The sequence below is a fragment of the Mus caroli genome, unplaced genomic scaffold (assembly GCF_978045245.1).
Source record: "Mus caroli unplaced genomic scaffold, Mus_caroli_1 scaffold_5, whole genome shotgun sequence".
In the NCBI taxonomy this organism is placed as follows: Eukaryota; Metazoa; Chordata; class Mammalia; order Rodentia; family Muridae; genus Mus; species Mus caroli.
Window position 1 is genome coordinate 91,926,730 of NW_028227260.1, and position 20,780 is coordinate 91,947,509.

At 40.4% G+C, this 20,780-nt stretch overlaps 1 protein-coding gene and 1 pseudogene across 2 annotated transcripts in view; one reads left to right on the plus strand and one right to left on the minus strand.

Moving 5' to 3' along the window:
* The window catches only part of LOC110286635 (F-box-like/WD repeat-containing protein TBL1X), a 169,722-nt gene that overhangs the window by 120,807 nt on the left and 28,135 nt on the right, over positions 1 to 20,780 (minus strand). The window lies entirely within an intron of this gene.
* Positions 1,457 to 18,875, plus strand: LOC147004682 (centromere protein W pseudogene; annotated as a pseudogene).

Sequence of the window (20,780 nt, forward strand, 5' to 3'; positions counted from 1 at the left end):
ACAGGGACTTGCTGATATCCTGTCCCCAAGGCTGAAGAGCCAGCCATGCCTGTTTTGGAAACACCCTTTTGGCAACAGCATGATGAGGGCTACTTGGTATGAGGGGAGAATCCAAGAGAGAAGAGGGGCACTCTCCAGTCCCATCCCTGCCACAGATGAACAAGGGATAGATTTAGGGAGGTGGAGAAACTGAGAAGGCCAGGACTATTAAGTTGAAGGGAGACCTAGGCAGTGAGTTTCTTCCAAGAGGAGGATGGATGCCAGAGCTCTCAGTTATCCCCTAAACATCCCACATCACTACCCATGTTAAAACATTCTCCAGAACCTGGGGAGATAGCTGAGTTTGGTCCCTCAAATTCATGTTTAAAATAAAGTAACACGCAGACATGATGGCATGCTCTTATAACCCCAGGATTAGGGAGATAGAAACTAGAGGATCCCTAGAGATCCCAGGCTAGCCAATCAGACTAACAGAAGGCTAGCCTATGTAATAAGCTCCAAAACAGGACTTAGGAGAAAAGTCAGTGAGTTCAAAGTGCTTGCCTTGCAAGCATGAAGGTCTATGCTTTTTCTCTAAAATGTGTTTCTGGGTTTTTTTTTGTTTTAAAGGTGAGCATGGTAGGTCTAGTGAGTAAGCACAGAGCTAAGAAGACAGAAAAGCAAGCCCCAAGACAATGAGAAACAATGCCTCAAAAAGGGGGAAGGGAACAAATGAGGAACACCTAAGGTATAGTTTTTCAAACATGTGCACCTACAAATAGTAGTACTAGTAGTAATAGTAGTAGTAGTAGTAGTTGTTGTTGTTATTGTTGTTGTTGTTGTTGTAATAGTAAATCCTTGGCAAGCAAGAATTCTCTCTCTCCCTACCTTCAAGGTCAGACTTTCAGACTTGTCTCTCCAAGGAGTTATGTTATCCCCTAAATATCCCACATCACTACCCATGTTAAAACATTCTCCCTCCTCCACCTCCCCCCATTCATTCACTATTCCATGTCTCCCACCTTCAGCCTGCTGCAGACACATCACATTTTTACCCTCCAAATAGCATGGTTTTTCAAAAGCTGTCCATGTCTTCTGTTTGCTAATCCCCATCTCTATAACTGATACCACTGGACTGTCAACTCCTCTCTGGCCAATGTCCAGGGTCTCTGGAGCCCACCTGCCTTTTAGTGCTTGTTCTCAGCTTCACCCATCACCAAACCATCTCATGAGCTCTAGTGTGAGAAAATGGTTTCAAATTCCTGTCTGCAGATCTTCACAGCACATCTTATACTTTCTAAGCTTTGTGAAATCATATCTGCTTGGTTCAGCAAAACTAGAGCCTTGAGCAAGTTCTAGTTTTACTGATTCTGATGCTGAGGTCCCTCAGCAAATAAATCTTACACACATGTACACCAGTATCTGGCTTCCTTCATAAAAGGAAGGTGCAGGGCCAGGACTATTTAGGAAAGTCATAATGGAAACCAGAGGCAGACCAAATAGTTCTGCAGTGAAGCCAGACTGGACTGCAGGCATGGGCCCCACCCCTGCAGCCACAGGCTCCAGGAGATTCAGTGAAGAATACCAACTTTCTGTAAGCTCTGATCCAACCAAGGCCCTCAAGACTGCTCAGTGGATCATGCTTGCCAGCATGACATGACTCAAGACCCTCCTTCCATCCCTGGGAGAAAGAGCACATGGTACAAGGAGAGAATTAACTGCTGCAGGTTGACCTCTGACCATCACACATGTGAATTCCTGCACCCATAAACACACAAAATAAAGTTTTGTTTTGGTTTTCATTTTAAAGAAAAAGAACTATCCTAGGCCAAAGAGACAGAGCATCTTGAGCCCATCTCCCGAACAAGATATTTTTAGATCAAGTCACAGTAGAATAGGAAAATCAAAGAGATTTGTCACTCTCCATTTGTCCAGGCACATTTTAAGAGGGTGACATGAAAAATTATTGTAGTCCACATAACCTTCTCTCTCCCAACCCCCTTTCCACTGCTCATCAGAGCAAAAAAGTGGGGAGGGGTGCGTATCTGTCTGTATTTGTGTCTTAGTGTCCCTCCATCTTGAATGCTTTGAAAAACAATACAGCTCTTGGGAAGTAAAAGCAAGAGGATCATGAATTCAAGGTCACCCTTGACTACATAAAACCCATTCCCCTCAAAAAGAACAATAACAACACAAACACCCAAAAAAGGAAAAGCCATCTACCAAATTCACAGCTAATGGATGAAAACACTGACTTCCTACTGCACATGCCAAAATATGAACTGAGAAAAGAAACTGAAACAAAGAGCCATCACCAGATCCGGCCGGATCAGCGCCGGGGTAGCGGGAGCACAGGGTTGCCTGACACCCGACCCCCGCCGCAGGATTTTGGGACTGCTGGTGAGTGGAACACAGCTTCTGCTCCAGTCCAATCACGCGGGACCTGAGACTGCTCTGGTTGGGGAGAGAGAAATCCGGCCTACATAGGGCCACAACCCTCTTCCGGTCAGAAAAGCACCGGGGCACCTGGGGCGCAGGGTCCGCTGACACTCGCCAGCTACCCACAACACCCGCCACAGGAGCTTAAGACTTCTGGTGAATGGAGCACAGCTTCTGCTCCAATGCAAGTGCTCGGGACCTGAGACTGCATTAGTTAGGGAAGCAGAAACCGGCCTGAGTAGGGCCACAGGCCTCATCCGGCCGGATCAGCGCCGGGGTAGCGGGAGCGCAGGGTTGCCTGGCACCCGCCAGCTACCCACGACCCCCGCCGCAGGATTTTGGGACTGCTGGTGAGTGGAACACAGCTTCTGCTCCAATCTTTAAACAGTGACAACGATAACAACTAACCCCAGAGATTACCAGATGGCGAAAGGTAAACGTAATAATCTTACTAACAGAAACCAAGACCACTCACCATCATCAGAACCCAGCACCCCCACTTCGCCCAGTCCAGGGCACCCCAACACACCGGAAAAGCTAGACACGGATTTAAAAGCATATCTCCTGATGATGATAGAGGATTTCAAGAAGGACTTTAATAACACACTTAAAGAAATGCAGGAGAACACTGCTAAACAGGCAGAAGACAATAAAGAGGAAGCACAAAAATCCCTTAAAGAATTGCAGGAGAACACTGCTAAAGAGTTACAAATCCTTAAAGAAAAACAGGATAACATAATCAAACAGGTAGAAGTCCTTACAGAAAAACAGGAAAACACATCCAAACAGATGATGGAAATGAACAAAACCATACTAGACCTAAAAAGGGAAGTAGACACAATAAAGAAAACCCAAAAGGAGGCAACACTGGAGATAGAAACCCTAGGAAAGAAATCTGGAACCATAGATACGAGACGAGCATCAGCAACAGAATACAAGAGATGGAAGAGAGAATCTCAGGTGCAGAAGATTCCATAGAGAACATCGGCACAACAATCAAGGAAAATGTAAAATGCAAAAAGATCCTAACTCAAAACATCCAAGAAATACAGGACGCAATGAGAAGACCAAACCTACGGATAATAGGAGTGGATGAGAATGAAGATTTTCAACTCAAAGGACCAGCAAACATCTTCAACAAAATTATAGAAGAAAACTTCCCAAATCTAAAGAAAGAGATGCCCATGAACATACAAGAAGCCTACAGAACTCCAAATAGACTGGACCAGAAAAGAAATACCTCCCGACACATTATAATCAGAACAACAAATGCTCTAAATAAAGATAGAATACTAAAAGCAGTAAGAGAAAAAGGCCAAGTAACATATAAAGGCAAGCCTATCAGAATTACACCAGATTTTTCACCAGAGACTATGAAGGCCAGAAGATCCTGGACGGATGTTATACAGACACTAAAAGAACACAAATTCCAGCCCAGGCTACTATACCCAGCCAAACTCTCAATTAACATAGATGGAGAAACCAAAGTATTCCACGACAAAACCAAATTCACACATTATCTCTCCACGAATCCAGCCCTTCAAAGGATAATAACAGAAAAAAACCAATACAAGGACAGGAACCACGCCCTAGAAACAACAAGAAGGTAATCCCTCAACAAACCTAAAAGAAGACAGCCACAAGAACAAAATGCCAACTTTAACAACAATAATAACAGGAAACAACAATTACTTTTCCTTAATATCTCTTAATATCAATGGACTCAACTCCCCGATAAAAAGACATAGACTAACAAACTGGCTACACAAACAAGACCCAACATTTTGCTGCTTACAGGAAACTCATCTCAGAGAAAAGGATAGACACTACCTCAGAATGAAAGGCTGGAAAACAATTTTCCAAGCAAATGGCATGAAGAAACAAGCTGGAGTAGCCATTCTAATATCTGATAAGATTGACTTCCAACCCAAAGTCATTAAAAAAGACAGGGAGGAACACTTCATACTCATCAAAGGTAAAATCCTCCAAGAGGAACTATCAATCCTGAATATCTATGCTCCAAATACAAAGGCAGCCACATTCATTAAAGAAACTTTAGTAAATCTCAAAGCACACATTGCACCTCATACAATAATAGTGGGAGACTTCAACACACCACTTTCACCAATGGACAGATCATGGAAACAGAAACTAAACAGGGACACAGTGAAACTAACAGAAATTATGAATCAAATGGATCTGGCAGATATCTACAGAACATTCTATCCTAAAACAAAAGGATATACCTTCTTCTCAGCACCTCATGGTACCTTCTCCAAAATTGATCACATAATTGGTCACAAAGCAGGCCTCAACAGATACAAAAATATTGAAATTGTCCCATGCATCCTATCAGATCACCATGGACTAAGGCTGATCTTCAATAACAAAATAAATAATAGAAAGCCAACCTTCACGTGGAAACTGAACAACACTCTTCTCAATGATACCTTGGTCAAGGAAGGAATAAAGAAAGAAATTAAGGACTTTTTAGAGTTCAATGAAAATGAAGCCACAACATACCCAAACTTATGGGACGCAATGAAAGCATTTCTAAGAGGAAAACTCATAGCTCTGAGTGCCTCCAAAAGGAAACTAGAGAGAGCACACATTAGCAGCTTGACAACACACCTAAAAGCACTAGAACAAAAGGAAGCAAATTCACCCAAAAGGAGTAGACAGCAGGAAATAATCAAACTCAGGGGCGAAATCAACCAAGTGGAAACAAGAAGAACTATTCAAAGAATCAACCAATCAAGGAGCTGGTTCTTTGAGAAAATCAACAAGATAGATAAACCCTTAGCCAGACTCACTAGAGGGCACAGGGAAAGCATCCTAATTAACAAAATCAGAAATGAAAAAGGAGACATAACAACAGATCCTGAAGACATCCAAAACACCATCAGATCCTTCTACCAAAGGCTATACTCAACAAAACTGGAGAACCTGGATGAAATGGAGAAGTTCCTAGACAGATACCAGGTACCAAAGTTGAATCAAGATCAGGTTAATGATCTAAACAGCCCTATATCCCCCAAAGAAATAGAAGCAGTCATTAATAGTCTCCCAACTAAAAAAAGCCCAGGACCAGATGGGTTTAGTGCAGAGTTCTATCAGACCTTCAAAGAAGATCTAATCCCAGTTCTTCACAAACTATTCCACAAAATAGAAACAGAAGGTACTCTACCCAACTCATTCTATGAAGCCACAATTACTCTGATACCTAAACCACAAAAAGACCCAACAAAGATAGAAAACTTCAGACCAATATCCCTTATGAATATTGATGCAAAAATCCTCAATAAAGTTCTTGCTAACCGAATCCAAGAACACATCAAAACAGTCATCCATCCTGACCAAGTAGGTTTCATCCCAGGGATGCAGGGATGGTTCAATATACGGAAATCCATCAACGTAATCCAGTATATAAACAAACTCAAAGACAAAAACCACATGGTCATCTCGTTAGATGCGGAAAAAGCATTTGACAAGATCCAACACCCATTCATGATAAAAGTCTTGGAAAGATCAGGAATTCAAGGCCCATACCTAAACATGATAAAAGCAATCTACAGCAAACCAGTAGCCAACATCAAAGTAAATGGTCAGAAGCTTGAAGCAATCCCTCTAAAATCAGGGACTAGACAAGGCTGTCCACTTTCTCCATACCTATTCAACATTGTACTTGAAGTCCTAGCCAGAGCAATTCGACAACAAAAGGAGATCAAAGGGATACAAATTGGAAAAGATGAAGTCAAAATATCACTTTTTGCAGATGATATGATAGTATATCTAAGTGACCCTAAAAATTCCACCAGAGAACTCCTAAGCCTGATAAACAGCTTCGGTGAAGTAGCTGGATATAAAATTAACTCAAACAAATCAATGGCCTTTCTCTACACAAAGAATAAACAGGCTGAGAAAGAAATTAGGGAAACAACACCCTTCTCAATAGTCACAAATAATATAAAATATCTTGGCGTGACTCTAACTAAGGAAGTGAAAGATCTGTATAATAAAAACTTCAAGTCTCTGAAGAAAGAAATTCTAGAAGATCTCAGAAGATGGAAAGATCTCCCATGCTCATGGATTGGCAGGATCAACATTGTAAAAATGGCTATCTTGCCAAAAGCAATCTACAGATTCAATGCAATCCCCATCAAAATTCCAAATCAATTCTTCAACGAATTAGAAAGTGCAATCTGCAAATTCATCTGGAATAACAAAAAACCTAGGATAGCAAAAACTCTTCTCAAGGATAAAAGAACCTCTGGTGGAATTACCATGCCGGACCTAAAGCTCTACTACAGAGCAATTGTGATAAAAACTGCATGGTACTGGTATAGTGACAGACAAATAGACCAATGGAATAGAATTGAAGACCCAGAAATGAACCCACACACCTATGGTCACTTGATCTTCGACAAGGGAGCTAAAAACATCCAGTGGAAGAAAGACAGCATTTTCAACAAATGGTGCTGGCACAACTGGTTGTTAACATGTAGAAGAATGCGAATCGATCCATTCCTATCTCCTTGTACTAAGGTCAAGTCTAAGTGGATCAAGGAACTTCACATAAAACCAGAGACACTGAAACTTATAGAGGAGAAAGTGGGGAAAAGCCTTGAAGATATGGGCACAGGGGAAAAATTCCTGAATAGAACAGTAATGGCTTGTGCTGTAAGATCGAGAATTGACAAGTGGGACCTCATGAAACTACAAAGCTTCTGCAAGGCTAAAGACACCATCAATAAGACAAAAAAACCACCAACAGATTGGGAAAGGATCTTCACCTATCCTAAATCAGATAAGGGACTAATATCCAATATATATAAAGAACTCAAGAAGGTGGACTCCAGAAAGTCAAATAACCCCATTAAAAAATGGGGCTCAGAACTGAACAAAGAATTCTCACCTGAGGAATACCCAATGGCAGAGAAACACCTGAAAAAATGTTCAACATCCTTAATCATCAGGGAAATGCAAATCAAAACAACCCTGAGATTCCACCTCACACCAGTCAGAATGGCTAAGATCAAAAATTCAGGTGACAGCAGATGCTGGCGAGGATGTGGAGAAAGAGGAACACTCCTCCATTGTTGGTGGGATTGCAAGCTTGTACAACCACTCTGGAAATCAGTCTGGCGGTTCCTCAGAAAATTGGACATAGTACTACCGGAGGATCCAGCAATACCTCTCCTGGGCATATATCCAGAAGATGTCCCAACCGGTAAAAAGGACACATGCTCCACTATGTTCATAGCAGCCCTATTTATAATAGCCAGAAGCTGGAAAGAACCCAGATGTCCCTCAACAGAGGAATGGATACAGAAATTATGGTACATTTACACAATGGAGTACTACTCAGCTATTAAAAAGAATGAATTTATGAAATTCCTAGACAAATGGATGGACCTGGAGGGCATCATCTTGAGTGAAGTAACACAATCACAAAAGAACTCACACAATATGTATTCATTGATAAGTGGATATTAGCCCAAAACTTAGGATACCCAAGATATAAGATACAATTTGATAAACGCATGAAACTCAAGAAGAATGAAGACCAAAGTGTGGACACTGTGCCCCTTCTTAGAATTGGGAACAAAACACCCAGGGAAGGAGTTACAGAGACAAAGTTCGTAGCTGTGATGAAAGGATGAACCATTTAGAGACTGCTGTATCCAGGGATCCTTCCCATAATCAGCTTCTAAACGCTGACACCATTGCATACACTAGCAAGATTTTGCTGAAAGGACCCAAATATAGCTGTCTCTTGTGAGACGATGCCGGGGCCTAGCAAACACAGGAGTGGATGTTCACAGTCAGCTATTGGATGTATCACAGGGCCCCCAATGGAGAAGCTAGAGAAAGTACCCAAGGAGCTAAAGGGATCTGCAACCCTATAGGTGCAACAACATAATGAACTAACCAGAACCCCGGAGCTCTTGTCTCTAGCTGCATATGTATCGAAAGATGGCCTAGTCGGCCATCAATGGAAAGAGAGGCCCATTGGACTTGCAAACTTTATATGCCCCAATATAGGGGAATGCCAGGGCCAAAAGAATGGGAATGGGTGGGTAGGGAAGTGGGGGGCGCTATGGGGGACTTTTGGGATAGCATTGGAAATATAATTGAGGAAAATATGTAATAAAAATATTAAAAATCAAAAAAAAAAAGAGCCATCACCAAAGAGCCTAACACATGTGAATACTTTCCTCAGAAAAGATTTTTCTCTCCAAAAGAAAAGCACCATCAATTTCTACATTATAAAAATAGGATCTGAGTTTGATCCCCACATAGTTGAACGAGAGAAACAACCCAAGATGTAGACACCTACCACATACCTGACAACATGTAGAGACTGAATGCTCTGCACATTCCAATGGGGGGAGGGGTGAGAGTGTGTGTGCACACACACACAGGTACATAAGCACATGTGTACCCATGCAAGCAGAGAAAAGAACAGTCTTGGGTGTTATTTTTCCTTGGGTGCCATCCATCTTGTTTTTGTAAGACAGGATCTCTCTCTAGGATCTGGGCTCACTAGGCAGGGTAGGCAAGCCCCAGAGATCCAAAGGTTCTGGGACTGTATATCAATTCCTCATTCTTGCACAGCAAGCACTATATGAATTGAACTGTCTCCCCCAGCCTAGACAGTAAACACCACAGATTTCCCTAAGCAGTCAAGTTGGTTTGTCACAACCCTCACAACACCCTTTGTAACAAGACAGCCATACACAGTACATGAATACACAGCACAACCATGTTCCTGTGAAACTCAATGCACAAATGCTGACTTTAGAAATCTACATCACTTTTAACAGGTCACATGGTTTCCAGTTTACCTCCAAATATACACACTACACTCATCAGATAAAAGTATAAAAGCCAGCCGGGCAGTAGTGCCACTTTAATCCCAGCACTTGGGAGGCAAAGGTAGGTGGATTTCTGAGTTCGAGGCCAGCCTGGGCTACAGAGTGAATTCCAGGACAGCCAGGGCTATACAGAGAAACTCAAAAAAACAAAACAACAACAACAAAAAAAAGTATAACAGCCCTTCTGGTTCATTATCTGTACAAAAACAGGTGACAGGTTGGCCTGTGCTTTTAAAGACTGCCTCCCAACTGCAACATATTTTGTCCTTATGTACACACTGACATGCAACTGCAGCCAAGGGAGAATACAAGGTGTGCTCTCCTCCACAATCCCCCTTGAGACAGGGTCTGCTCACAGAAACGAGTTAATTGTCATTGTTGTCCCCTAACTCCCCCCTCTACCTCCTTCCAATGCCTACACCTTCCCCTCCCCCCTCCCCCCTCCCCCTACCCCCCGGCTAGGCTAGGTATCAATCTTCCTGTGTCAGTCATCCCCAGAAATGGGAGTATGTGCAGCCACCTCTGGCTTTTGTTGTAGATGCTTGGGCTCTGAGCTTAGGCCCTCACACTTGCTCAGTTCACATGCTATCATTCCTGCAGGTTGCTCTTAAACACATGATGGGGTCCCTGCACTGATGGCCTCTGGGCTCTCAAGGGCACTGTTGAATTCATATACTGCTTCATATCATCGGTTATGGCATGAAACCCTAGCATTTGAAAAAGCACCACACCATCCCAAAAACAGAGGCTTAGAAATCATACTGCCTCACTTCTGACCATCCCACTCTTGGTGTCCCCACAGCTCAGAGTTGTGAGATCTGGTGTGGTCACTTACCCTCACCTCAGTTTCCCAACTATGTATCAGGAGCATCTCTCCTGTGGTGCACTCTTGTCCTCTCAGCTCCAGTGTCACACCTAAGACACTTTCACGCTGACAACAAAGGCCAAGGAAATGTCCCAGCTATAATTCTAATTTTTTTCTTCTTTTTCTGTCCTCTTGAGGCGCAGTTTCACTTTCCTGCCAGGAGGCCACACTGCTGCCCTCCCCTGGCAGACCAAGTCCTCATGTTGAAAAGGAAGGGATGGTTCCACCAAAGCTTCTCTTCACCTCTCTATTTCCCTGGGCCTCTTGGCTCCTATCCCACCTCACCAGCCTGCCTCGTTTATTATTATCCACCCAAGAATAAACATAACAAACTGTAATTTGTTAAATTTTATATCTAGACTGTAATACTCCTTTAGCAAGCTTCTTCTGTCCCTTTTAATTGGTTGGCCCTTATCATCCATAACAAAGCCACCTTTTGATCAGTGCAGCCTGTGACAAATAAACAGCAAAAAACAGCTAGTTGCCTTCGTACCATTTTCCAGGAAACTGCTGCTACTAAACTCTCACCTAACAGTTGCCTCAAAAGAGATCTTAATGTCATCCTTAGCAGCACTGCCAGCTTGAGGCTAGCCTGTCTGCCCCTTCCTCATTCCACCTCACAAAAGACCATATTAACTTTATCCCTAGGCCTCTCCCAGACATAGACCCCTAATAATCCACTTCCTGTCTCAACACACAAAATAAATTCTTGCTTATTTAAACCCAAAGCCACCACAGATGCACAAAAGACATCCCCCCAACTTCCTACTCCTATTCTGTGTCTCACTTGCACAAGTCAGTAAATGAACCAGCTTTAGTGGCTAGTATCTGTTGCTGAACTCTCAGCCAGCACACATCTAACATTCTTGGTGAGAAATGCCTATGCTATGGGTGTCATCAATTGTGGCTGTTGAAATTAAGTACTGCCACCCCTGCCCTCACACAGTCACTCAATCTCAATACCAAGGCATGTGTCTTGCATAAAAGCATGAAAGTAACCTCCTTGCCACATTGTGTGTGGACAGAGCATGCATGTCTATTAGGAAAGGACTTTAAAAACCAGCAAAGCACATCTTGGATCCCTGCACTTGGGAGGCTGAGGCAGGAGAGTGTCCAGCCTGGACTACATAATAGTGAGGTACTGTCTCAAAAAGAAAATAAACCAACCACAATAAGACAATAAGGATGAGGGGGGAGGAGAATAAACAACTATATTGCTTTAGCTCTTGGACTTCATGAGGCAAAGATCACCCCAGATCAAATGGAAGATAAGGTTCATGACCTGAGTCATCATTTCCATTCACACTACATCATGTATTTAGCTATTTTGTTCTGTATTTTATACTTTCTAGTGGCATCTCAGTTAAGACAGACCCTGAGTCATGAGTTCTGGAATCAGTGAGGATCATGACTATCAATCATACTGGACCTTGCAAGATTACAAGTACCAAAATTATTCAAAAAGTTCCTGCCAGAGGTTATAGCCTATGGCTGAACGAATTAAGGCAAAGAACCCTGCACAAAAATAAGGCTTTCCAATCCGTCTGCTAGGGGTTGCTCATCTATAAACAGTGGCCTAGTGCTCTCTGAGTCATTTGATAGAAAGGCTTTCCCTCCATCCTCATGGAAATCTAAAGACAGCACTGAGATTGCAACAATTCCAGATACCTGTCCCCAGCAAACCATCAGGAAAGTATCATCCTCTCATCTTAACAGCCAAAACATAGGCACTAACAGCCTCCCTGACCTTCAACAACAAAGAAATCAGCCTCAGGTTCTCAAAGGTCAGCCTAGTCTAGGAAGAAGGAAGAATGTACTAATAGGTCTATCGCCTAGCCCCACTGCAGGAAAAAGTCTCTGCTCTGGTGCCAATAATATCATCTCCTGCATAGTCAATCCCCTGTAGCTGGTATGCCAGTTCTTCTGAAAGCACCATACTGTAAAACTCATCACAATCCATTCAGGACATACACAACAATGTCCACTGTATACTTGGAGAGTTCACAATCTGCTCTTGGATACATAACTAGTATTGGGAAGGTGCAGGTTCCAACTCAGTGAGCTTGAATGCAGTCTTTGTACTTTACCCATATACTGGGCAGAGATTACTGACACTCTGGGGTATTGTGCAAACTAGGCAAGCATTCTACAACAGAGCCGCATCCCCAATCCTCAGAAGTCCTCTTGAACGTGAACACCTTTGTTCTCAAAATTAGCATGTTACATGTTCACAATCACCATATACAAAATTAACTGTAAATGTTCACGTTATTGATATTAGACACAAGAAAAAATCCAACTCTTGTGTGAATAAAACACAAAGCTATTTTAAGCAAAATTTCAAAACATCATCATGGGGTCGGGGGTGGGGGTACAGTTCAGTTGTCTAGAAAGAGACCAGGCTTTATAGACCTCATTCTTACTTGTTGAGAACACAATTCACTTCCCTTGGGATATCAGCTCTGATGAACCCCATGACCTATGAAGCTTCTCTGGTTTTCTCCATTCATAAAAGACAGGAAGCATTTTGTTTAGTCTGTTTTGTGACAGAAGGTCTCATGTAGGCCAGGGTGGCCTCTAACTCACAATGTAGCCAATGAGGACTGTCATCATTATGGTCCTCTGTCATCACCTCTCAAGTTTGGGATGGAAGGCATGTGTGCCCTATGTCCAGTTTTATGAAGTGCTAGGAATGCAACCCTGAGCTTCATGAATGGTAGGCAAACACTCTGCAAACAGAGCTACAGCCTAAGTCCTAATGGTAGTATTCCCAAAGGGAATGTACAGATTCAAGACAGAAAGGACATGAAGATTTCTAAGGCAGTGAAACTACTATTTGGTAAAGCACAGGTAGACACAACTCCCTTATATATTCATGTGACTCTAGCTCCACAGGATCTGTTGCTTCCTTGAGCACACATACCTGTGTGTGCACACAGAGACACACATAAAAAATAAATAAAACATTTTAAAGGAAGGAGAAGCTAGAATTGGTGGCTTAAGCCAGCACTCAAGAGAGAAAAGGCAGAAGTACTTTGAGGAGAATTGAAGGTCAACCTCGACTATATGACAAGACACTGTCTCAAAACACCAAAACAGAGCTTAAGAGATAGTTCAGTTAGTAAACTGCTTGTACAAATATGAAGACTGAATTTAGGTTGCAGAGCCCACACAGAAAGCTGGGCACAGAGGAATACACCTATAATTCCAGGCCTATGGAGGCAGAGACAAGAGAACCTTGAGCCATGTTGGCTATGCAATAGCCAGCTGGATATATCTGTGGAACGCAACAGTCCACCTCTGGCTTCTACAAGTATATGCATACTGCATTCTCATACTGGCATATGCACAAACAGGAACACATGTACATATATACTCACACCAAAAAAAACCACCCTAACAATGGACCCTGTCACTTTTTATAGCTACCCTCAGTTGAGCTGAACTCCAACTATCTATGCAGCTGAGGATAACTCTGAACTCCTGGATCATCCTGTCTCTACCAAGTGCTAGCATTAGACAAATGAGCCACCATGCCTGGTAGGTGTAATGCTGTTGAACAGACACATAGTTTTATGCATTCTAGGCAAGCATTCTACCAGCTGAGCTACAACCCCAGCCCTAGATGCACACTTTTACTGTTGTGGCCTCCTCCACTTATTGGGCATGGACATGGCTTCATGATCAAGTTTGGAAAGCTAGTTTGTAACAGAAACCCTATTCAACACTCCCCTTGCTTTGAAAGGTACTGTCCTGCTTGCTGTCTGTTATACCTGAACATTTTTTCAGTAACACGCTTTTAAAACACAACTTGAGTTTTCAGTACTGAAGAAACCAGAAGGAAAAGCCAGGCAGTAAGTAGTGGCACATACTTTTAGTATCAGCATTTAGGAAGCAGAGGCAGGCAGATCTCTGTGAGTTCAAGGGCAGTCTGGGCTATATACAGTGAGTTCCAGGACAGCCAGGGCTAGACAGATAAACCCTGTCACAAAAGAAAATAACAAACAAGCAAACAAAAAAAACCCAGAATGAAAATGATTGGTTTGGACATGCATTCTCATGGACTGAAACTTAAATTACAAAAAGCAGCAACTAGCCATTAGAACTATGTATTTACATTTCTGACTGCTGTCATTTCCTTCAAAAGTATGCTGGTTGAAGGCAATTTGGATGACAGAACAGCAAGTTTTGTAGGAAAAAAAATGGTAGAGTCATTGCATCTAGAGTAAACATCAGAATAAAGTAGTACTTAGACCTTGAAGAAGTCATTGTAAAAAAAAACAGTGTGTTTTCTGTAATTTATAAAGTTGTTTTCATGAGGGAGCTTTACAGCCTTTACATGACTTTAGTCACAACATGGTCCTGGCAAACCTGAAACGTCTTACATTATTCAATATTGTAAACTACACAATAAAGACTGAAATTGCAAGGGCAAGGTGCTCCTTCAAGAAACATGTATATTAGATCTAGGTTTTAAGGAACTTGTTGTACTCTAAAACTAACTTCTGTGTAACAAACAATAAATATACTTCTCAAAGCAGTCAGTCTATGAGAGGCTGGAGCTCCCTGCTGCCTGCAAGGCCATATTTCATCCTTGAGTGACCCTCTTTCTTTGTTGGTCCCAAGAATACCTTAATTACCAACACTTGACCCCCAACATGGGGCCTGAATTGAAATAAGGTATGGACACTCAAGGACTGGCAGTGAAGTACAACCTCGGATAAGCTAGACTCCAGGATTTGGCAGGGACATGGGGAATTCCCCATCACAGAACAGCAATATATAGTTGCTAAGATGCTTGTTAAATGAGAAGCACTAACTGCACATTTGCAAATTTTACAAATACAAATAAATAATCTCCAGAGACAAAGAATAACAGATGGAGGGGGGAAAAGATAGGAAAGGGGGAAGAAAGGATTTTCCTGGTAGAAGAAGGGGAAGTGTGTAATCCAGGAAAAAGGTCCTTTCCAGTGGAAAAAAGAGAAATGTTTAATCAATGATCTACTTCACCTCCTTATGTTGGTATTAGGGAATTGTTGCCTAAGGTCATAAAGACATTGACTCAGGTGGTTCCAGTTGCTATGCAGCAATTGCCTGTGAATCATCATTATCCTTAAGGTTATGTTCAGATTATTTGGAAACCTACAAAAATGACAGATCTGAAATGATTTAAAGAAGCAATGGTGGCATATGGAATGCACTCATCCTAGGTAAAAAAGATTTTACGTAAGTGGACTACGAAGAAGAAAATTATTCCAAATAATTAGAAGGAATTAATGACAGCTGGAACTGAGAACTCTGCAGCTGTGACTACTTGTTACCCTTTTCTGCTAAGGACCCATCAGTGCAGAGCAGTAACACTAGAATTCCAAGGAATAATGGGTGGGGCTCCGCTAATGCAGCATGAGCTAGCACAGCTGGCACAGAACTTAAAATTTTCTTGTTGTTTGTTGGCTTGATTTTTGTTTAAATGTTTTTTGCTTTTCCCTCATAGTGAGAATAACTCAGTATTAAAGGTCCCATCATGGGAAATGTTTTTGTTTTTCCCTAATAGTGGAAATAACTCAGTATTAATGGTCTCTCCTTGACAAAAAAATTAAAACCTCAACTTCTAATACAAAAATAATCACAAACAGAACATAAAGTACTAAGCCAATGCTGTTTAAATTTATAGAGGTTTTACTCATTATATGGAGGATGTTCTCTTGATTGGCTAAGTAATGCTTAAATGAATGCTTAATTTCCATAGTAAATACTGAAAGAACAAAATTGTTGGTGGGATTGCAAGCTTGTACAACCACTCTGGAAATCAGTCTGGTGGTTCCTCAGAAAATTGGACATAGTACTACCGGAGGATCCAGCAATACCTCTCCTGGGCATATATCCAGAAGATGTCCCAACCGGTAAGAAGGACACATGCTCCACTATGTTCATAGCAGCCTTATTTATAATAGCCAGAAGCTGGAAAGAACCCAGATGCCCCTCAACAGAGGAATGGATACAGAAATTGTGGTACATTTACACAATGGAGTACTACTCAGCTATTATAAAGAATGAATTTATGAAATTCATAGCCAAATGGATGGACCTAGAGGGCATCATCCTGAGTGAGGTAACACGATCACAAAGGAACTCACACAATATGTACTCACTGATAAGTGGATATTAGCCCAAAACTTAGGATACCCAAGATATTTTAAGATACAATTTGCTAAACACATGAAACTCAAGAAGAATGAAGACTGAAGTGTGGACACTATGCCCCTCCTTAGAATTGGGAACAAAACACCCATGGAAGGAGTTACAGAGACAAAGTTTGGAGCTGTGACGAAAGGATGGACCATCTAGAGACTGCCATATCCAGGGATCCATCCCATAATCAGCTTCCAAACGCTGACACCATTGCATACACTAGCAAGATTTTGCTGATAGGACCCAGATATAGCTGTCTCTTGTGAGACTATGCCGGAGCCTAGCAAACACATAAGTGGATGCTCACAGTCAGCTAGTGGATGTATCACAGGGCTCCCAATGGAGGAGCTAGAGAAAGTACCCAAGGAGCTAAAGGGATCTGCAACCCCATAGGTGGAACATTATTATGAACTAACCAGTACCCCAGAGCTCTTGACTCTAGCTGCATATGTATCAAAAGATGGCCTAGTCGGCCATCACTGGAAAGAGAGGCCCATTGGACTTGCAAACTTTATATGCCCCAGTACAGGGGAACGCCAGGGCCAAAAATATGGGAATGGGTGGGTAGAGGAGTGGGGGGAGGAGGGTATGGGGGACTTTTGGGATAGCACTGGAAATGTTAATTGAGGAAAATATGTAATAAAAAATATTTTTTAAAAAGATTTTATAAAATATACTCCATGGATAATCTTAAAATCCTATAGAGACTGTTCTTGAAAAGAACAAAGAACATGTTTACACACAAAATTCCACCAAAAGAAAAAGAGATTGTACTCATTCTGGGTTATACAGATCAAAAGTCTAAACTCACTGTAATCAATCAGGTTTTATTAGATGTTTTCTCGGCCACTGAATATCTGAACTGACTGTTTATTTAAAATTGAATGATAGTTTAATGGATGGAGTACAAAAAAGAAATCAAGAGTCTTATGGCCATAATGTATAGTTTTGAAACCCTAGTTTGCATATCCTCATCCAAAAATGGGTACCTTTAAGGAATATTGAGGCTCAAAATTTACTTACTTCATATATAAATTAGCACATGAAAGATAGAGGTACAATGAGAATGGAAATTGACTTAACTAAAAGGATATAATAAAAGGAAATATTTGGAATGAGGTACTTGAAAATTGAGTCTAGTTCACAGAAAGTTAGAATGGATGAGACATGAATAGTTTAGAGATAGAAATAAAAAGCAGACAAAAAAGGCTTAATATATTCATTCAGCTCAGTGTCCTTGCTTTAAAAATAATAAATAAATTTAACTTTATTAAAACATACAGATCTTTCATTTGCTTGGTTAGAGTTGCACCAAGATATTTTATGTTATTTCTGACTACTGTGAACTGTGTTTTTTCCCTAATTTCTTTCTCCACCTGTCTTATTTGTAAAGGAAAGCTACTGATTTCTTTGAGTTAGTTTTATATCCAGCCAGTTTGCTAAAGTTGTTTATCAGCTGTACGAGTTCTCTGGTAGAATTTGGGTGGTGGTTTATGTATACTATCATATCACCCCATCCGCAAATAGCGATATTTTGACTTCTTCCTTTCCAATTTGTAGCCCCTTTATCCATCTCCTTTTGTTGTCTAATTGCTCTAGCTAGAACTTTGAGTACTACATTGAATAGATAGGGAGGGAGTAGGCAGCCTTGTCTCTGATTTTAGTGAGATTGCTTCTAGTTTCTCTCCATTTAATTTGATGTTGGCTATTGGTTTGCTGTATATTGTTTTTATTATGTTTAGGTATGTGTCAGGAATTCCTGATCTTGCCAAGACTTTGAACATGAAGGGGTGTTGTACTCTGTCAAAGGCTTTCTCTGAAGTGACAATCAGGGAGCCTGCGTGATCTAGGTCCTCTGCATATGTGTTAAGATTGTATGTATAGTTTGGTCTTCTTGTGGTACTTCTAACAGTGGGAGTAGGGTCTCAATTGCCTGTTTTTGAGAACCTTTTCCTCCTACTGGGCTGTCTCTTCCAGCTTTGATATGAGGAGAGGTTATTAGAATTATAACTTGATATGCCTTGTTTGGTTGACATCCCTAGGAGGGCTGCTCTTTTCTGAAGGGAAATGAGGAGTGGATCTGGGGGAGACTGGGAAGTAAGGCAGGTGTACTGGGAGAAGAGGAGGGAAGGATGTATTGTATGAGAGAAATATTTTTAAAAAAGAAAAAAAATAAAAGACTTTGGCACACAAACAAATAACAGCAATATATATTCAACCGGAAGCCCAGACTGAGGAAAGTGCGATCCTCAGCACCAAAGAAGGTGCTCTCCACCACAGTCTCCTAGTGGATAAAAGCACAAGGAGCCCCATGGCTTCCTCATGAACACCTTCAAGCAGAAGGAGGTGTGCCTCTGTCTGGAGAGGTGCTCTGGCCTCCTGATTCATCTGAACTGCCTACTCTTTGTATATCTATTGGCAGAAGAATCCAGCACAAATGCTTGTGAAAGTAAATCTGGAGTTATCAAAAGGATCATGTACTAGCTGCAGCAAAGGTAATTCTGAAGAAGAGCAGAGATTAGTAGTCAACATGCTTAAGAATTATAAGATGTGTTAATTTAAGTGATAACATCATAAAAACAGTATGAATCAATTTATATCATGGATTATTAAAACATTTGACTATGAAAAAAAAACCATACTGAACTGCTGGCACCTCCATCTCTAGAAAACACTGCAGAAAAAAAAATCAGCCTAGGAGAAAAGCCAGGAACAGTTGTGGTTGTTACTGGTAAAAGGACACACCTATAAAACTTCTTAGTCCTAAACAGTCCTTTGTTTATTACTATTTTGGATTAGAATGGATTTTTGTATGATGACAAATTCCTAAGGTTATAAAGGTATATTCAGGTTAACAAAAATTGACTTAGAGATATATGTCTAAAGCTGTAAAATTCTAATCTTATAGAAACTATTAACTTGTTGTAAACTGTTAAAGAAAATTAAGACATACAAACTAATAGTCAATTACCTTATAAACAATCACCTTTTTTAATGTGCTCTGAACTAAGTTTGTAGTTATGCTAAGTACAAATTTAATTCATTTACAATGACAAGCTTTGGCCTTGTTTTCAAGGTTAAGCTTAAAACAAGTAACTAAAAACGTAGTTTGTTTATAATCAGGTATGCCTACTATATGGTTGTCTGTTCAAATATTTAAATTTATAGTTTTGTACAACAACAAAAAATTAGACATAACAATATAAACAGGCTTGGGATAGATTTAAAGGGAAAAGAAAATTAAAAAGGATTAAAATATTTATTCTAGATAATACATTGGTCAGAAAATACAAACATAATTACAATTTTCTCTAATTTTCTTGGAGACGAAAAGAAATTAAAGCAAAAATACAATCAGTAAGAATTAGAGATTATTTTGAAATTTTTCACCTAAAATTATTTTTGTTACATCCTGAAAATCTTTTACATCAATCTATCTTTAAAATGTAGTAAAAACCAAAGCCTATAACAAGTTCTTCCTCCATGAACTACGATGCTTTGATATTGTTCACAATTTTGTTTCATTTACACTATCAGTTGAATAGGTATTTTCAAGCTTTCATGAAAAAAAAAAAATCCAATCCGTTTCTGTGTCAGGATTTTCTAAATTCATAATTAAGATTGTTCTAAATTTTAAAGATACCAAATCTTACATTAAAAGCCTTAAATTTAAATCTTTAAAAGTCAATAACAATTGTTAATTAAATGAATTTTGTTTGCTTTTTAGTTTTAAGCTTTCCCTTGATCTGATAAAAGATCAGACTCTGGCAAGAAAAGTAGTTAAAAGAGGCTCCCAAGAGCCTATCTTCTATTAGAGACGTTGTTTCGTATAGCATAAAGACAATTTTTATACAATATTCCAAACTCCTAATGCATAATTAGTAATAAATGAACATCAGCTTGACATCTAAAAATACAGCTGTCTATGTCTTGGACAATCTCTGCTGTCAGGTATGTAAAGATCTGAGCTCAAGGCACTCACAATTCCTCTCCCTAACTAGTCAGCTAGAAAGCATAGCCTCAAGCCCCATGAATCTCTGGGGATTCATTGTGTCATATCTGAAACTTAACTTGGCTAAATAACCCTTTTATATACATGTCTTCTTTTAGGACTCATTATTACAACTAAAAATCATAATAGTTCTGCTTATGTTAACAAATGATTTAAAAATTTTAATATTAATTATGTTGCTAAAATCCCTTTCTATCCAAAGGGTCAAGCTATTATAAAATGCCATCATAAATACTTAATTGACAAATTTTTAAAAATTAAAATGGGGAGTAAGAGGTTAAACCCACTTACATCCCCACATGCTATACTATGTTTGTTATTTTTTTTTTAATTTTCACTTTAAAAGATAATGAGTTTTCTGCTGCCCAAAAGCATTTGTCCTAAAGAAAGACAACCTAAGTAAAATGCTAAATTA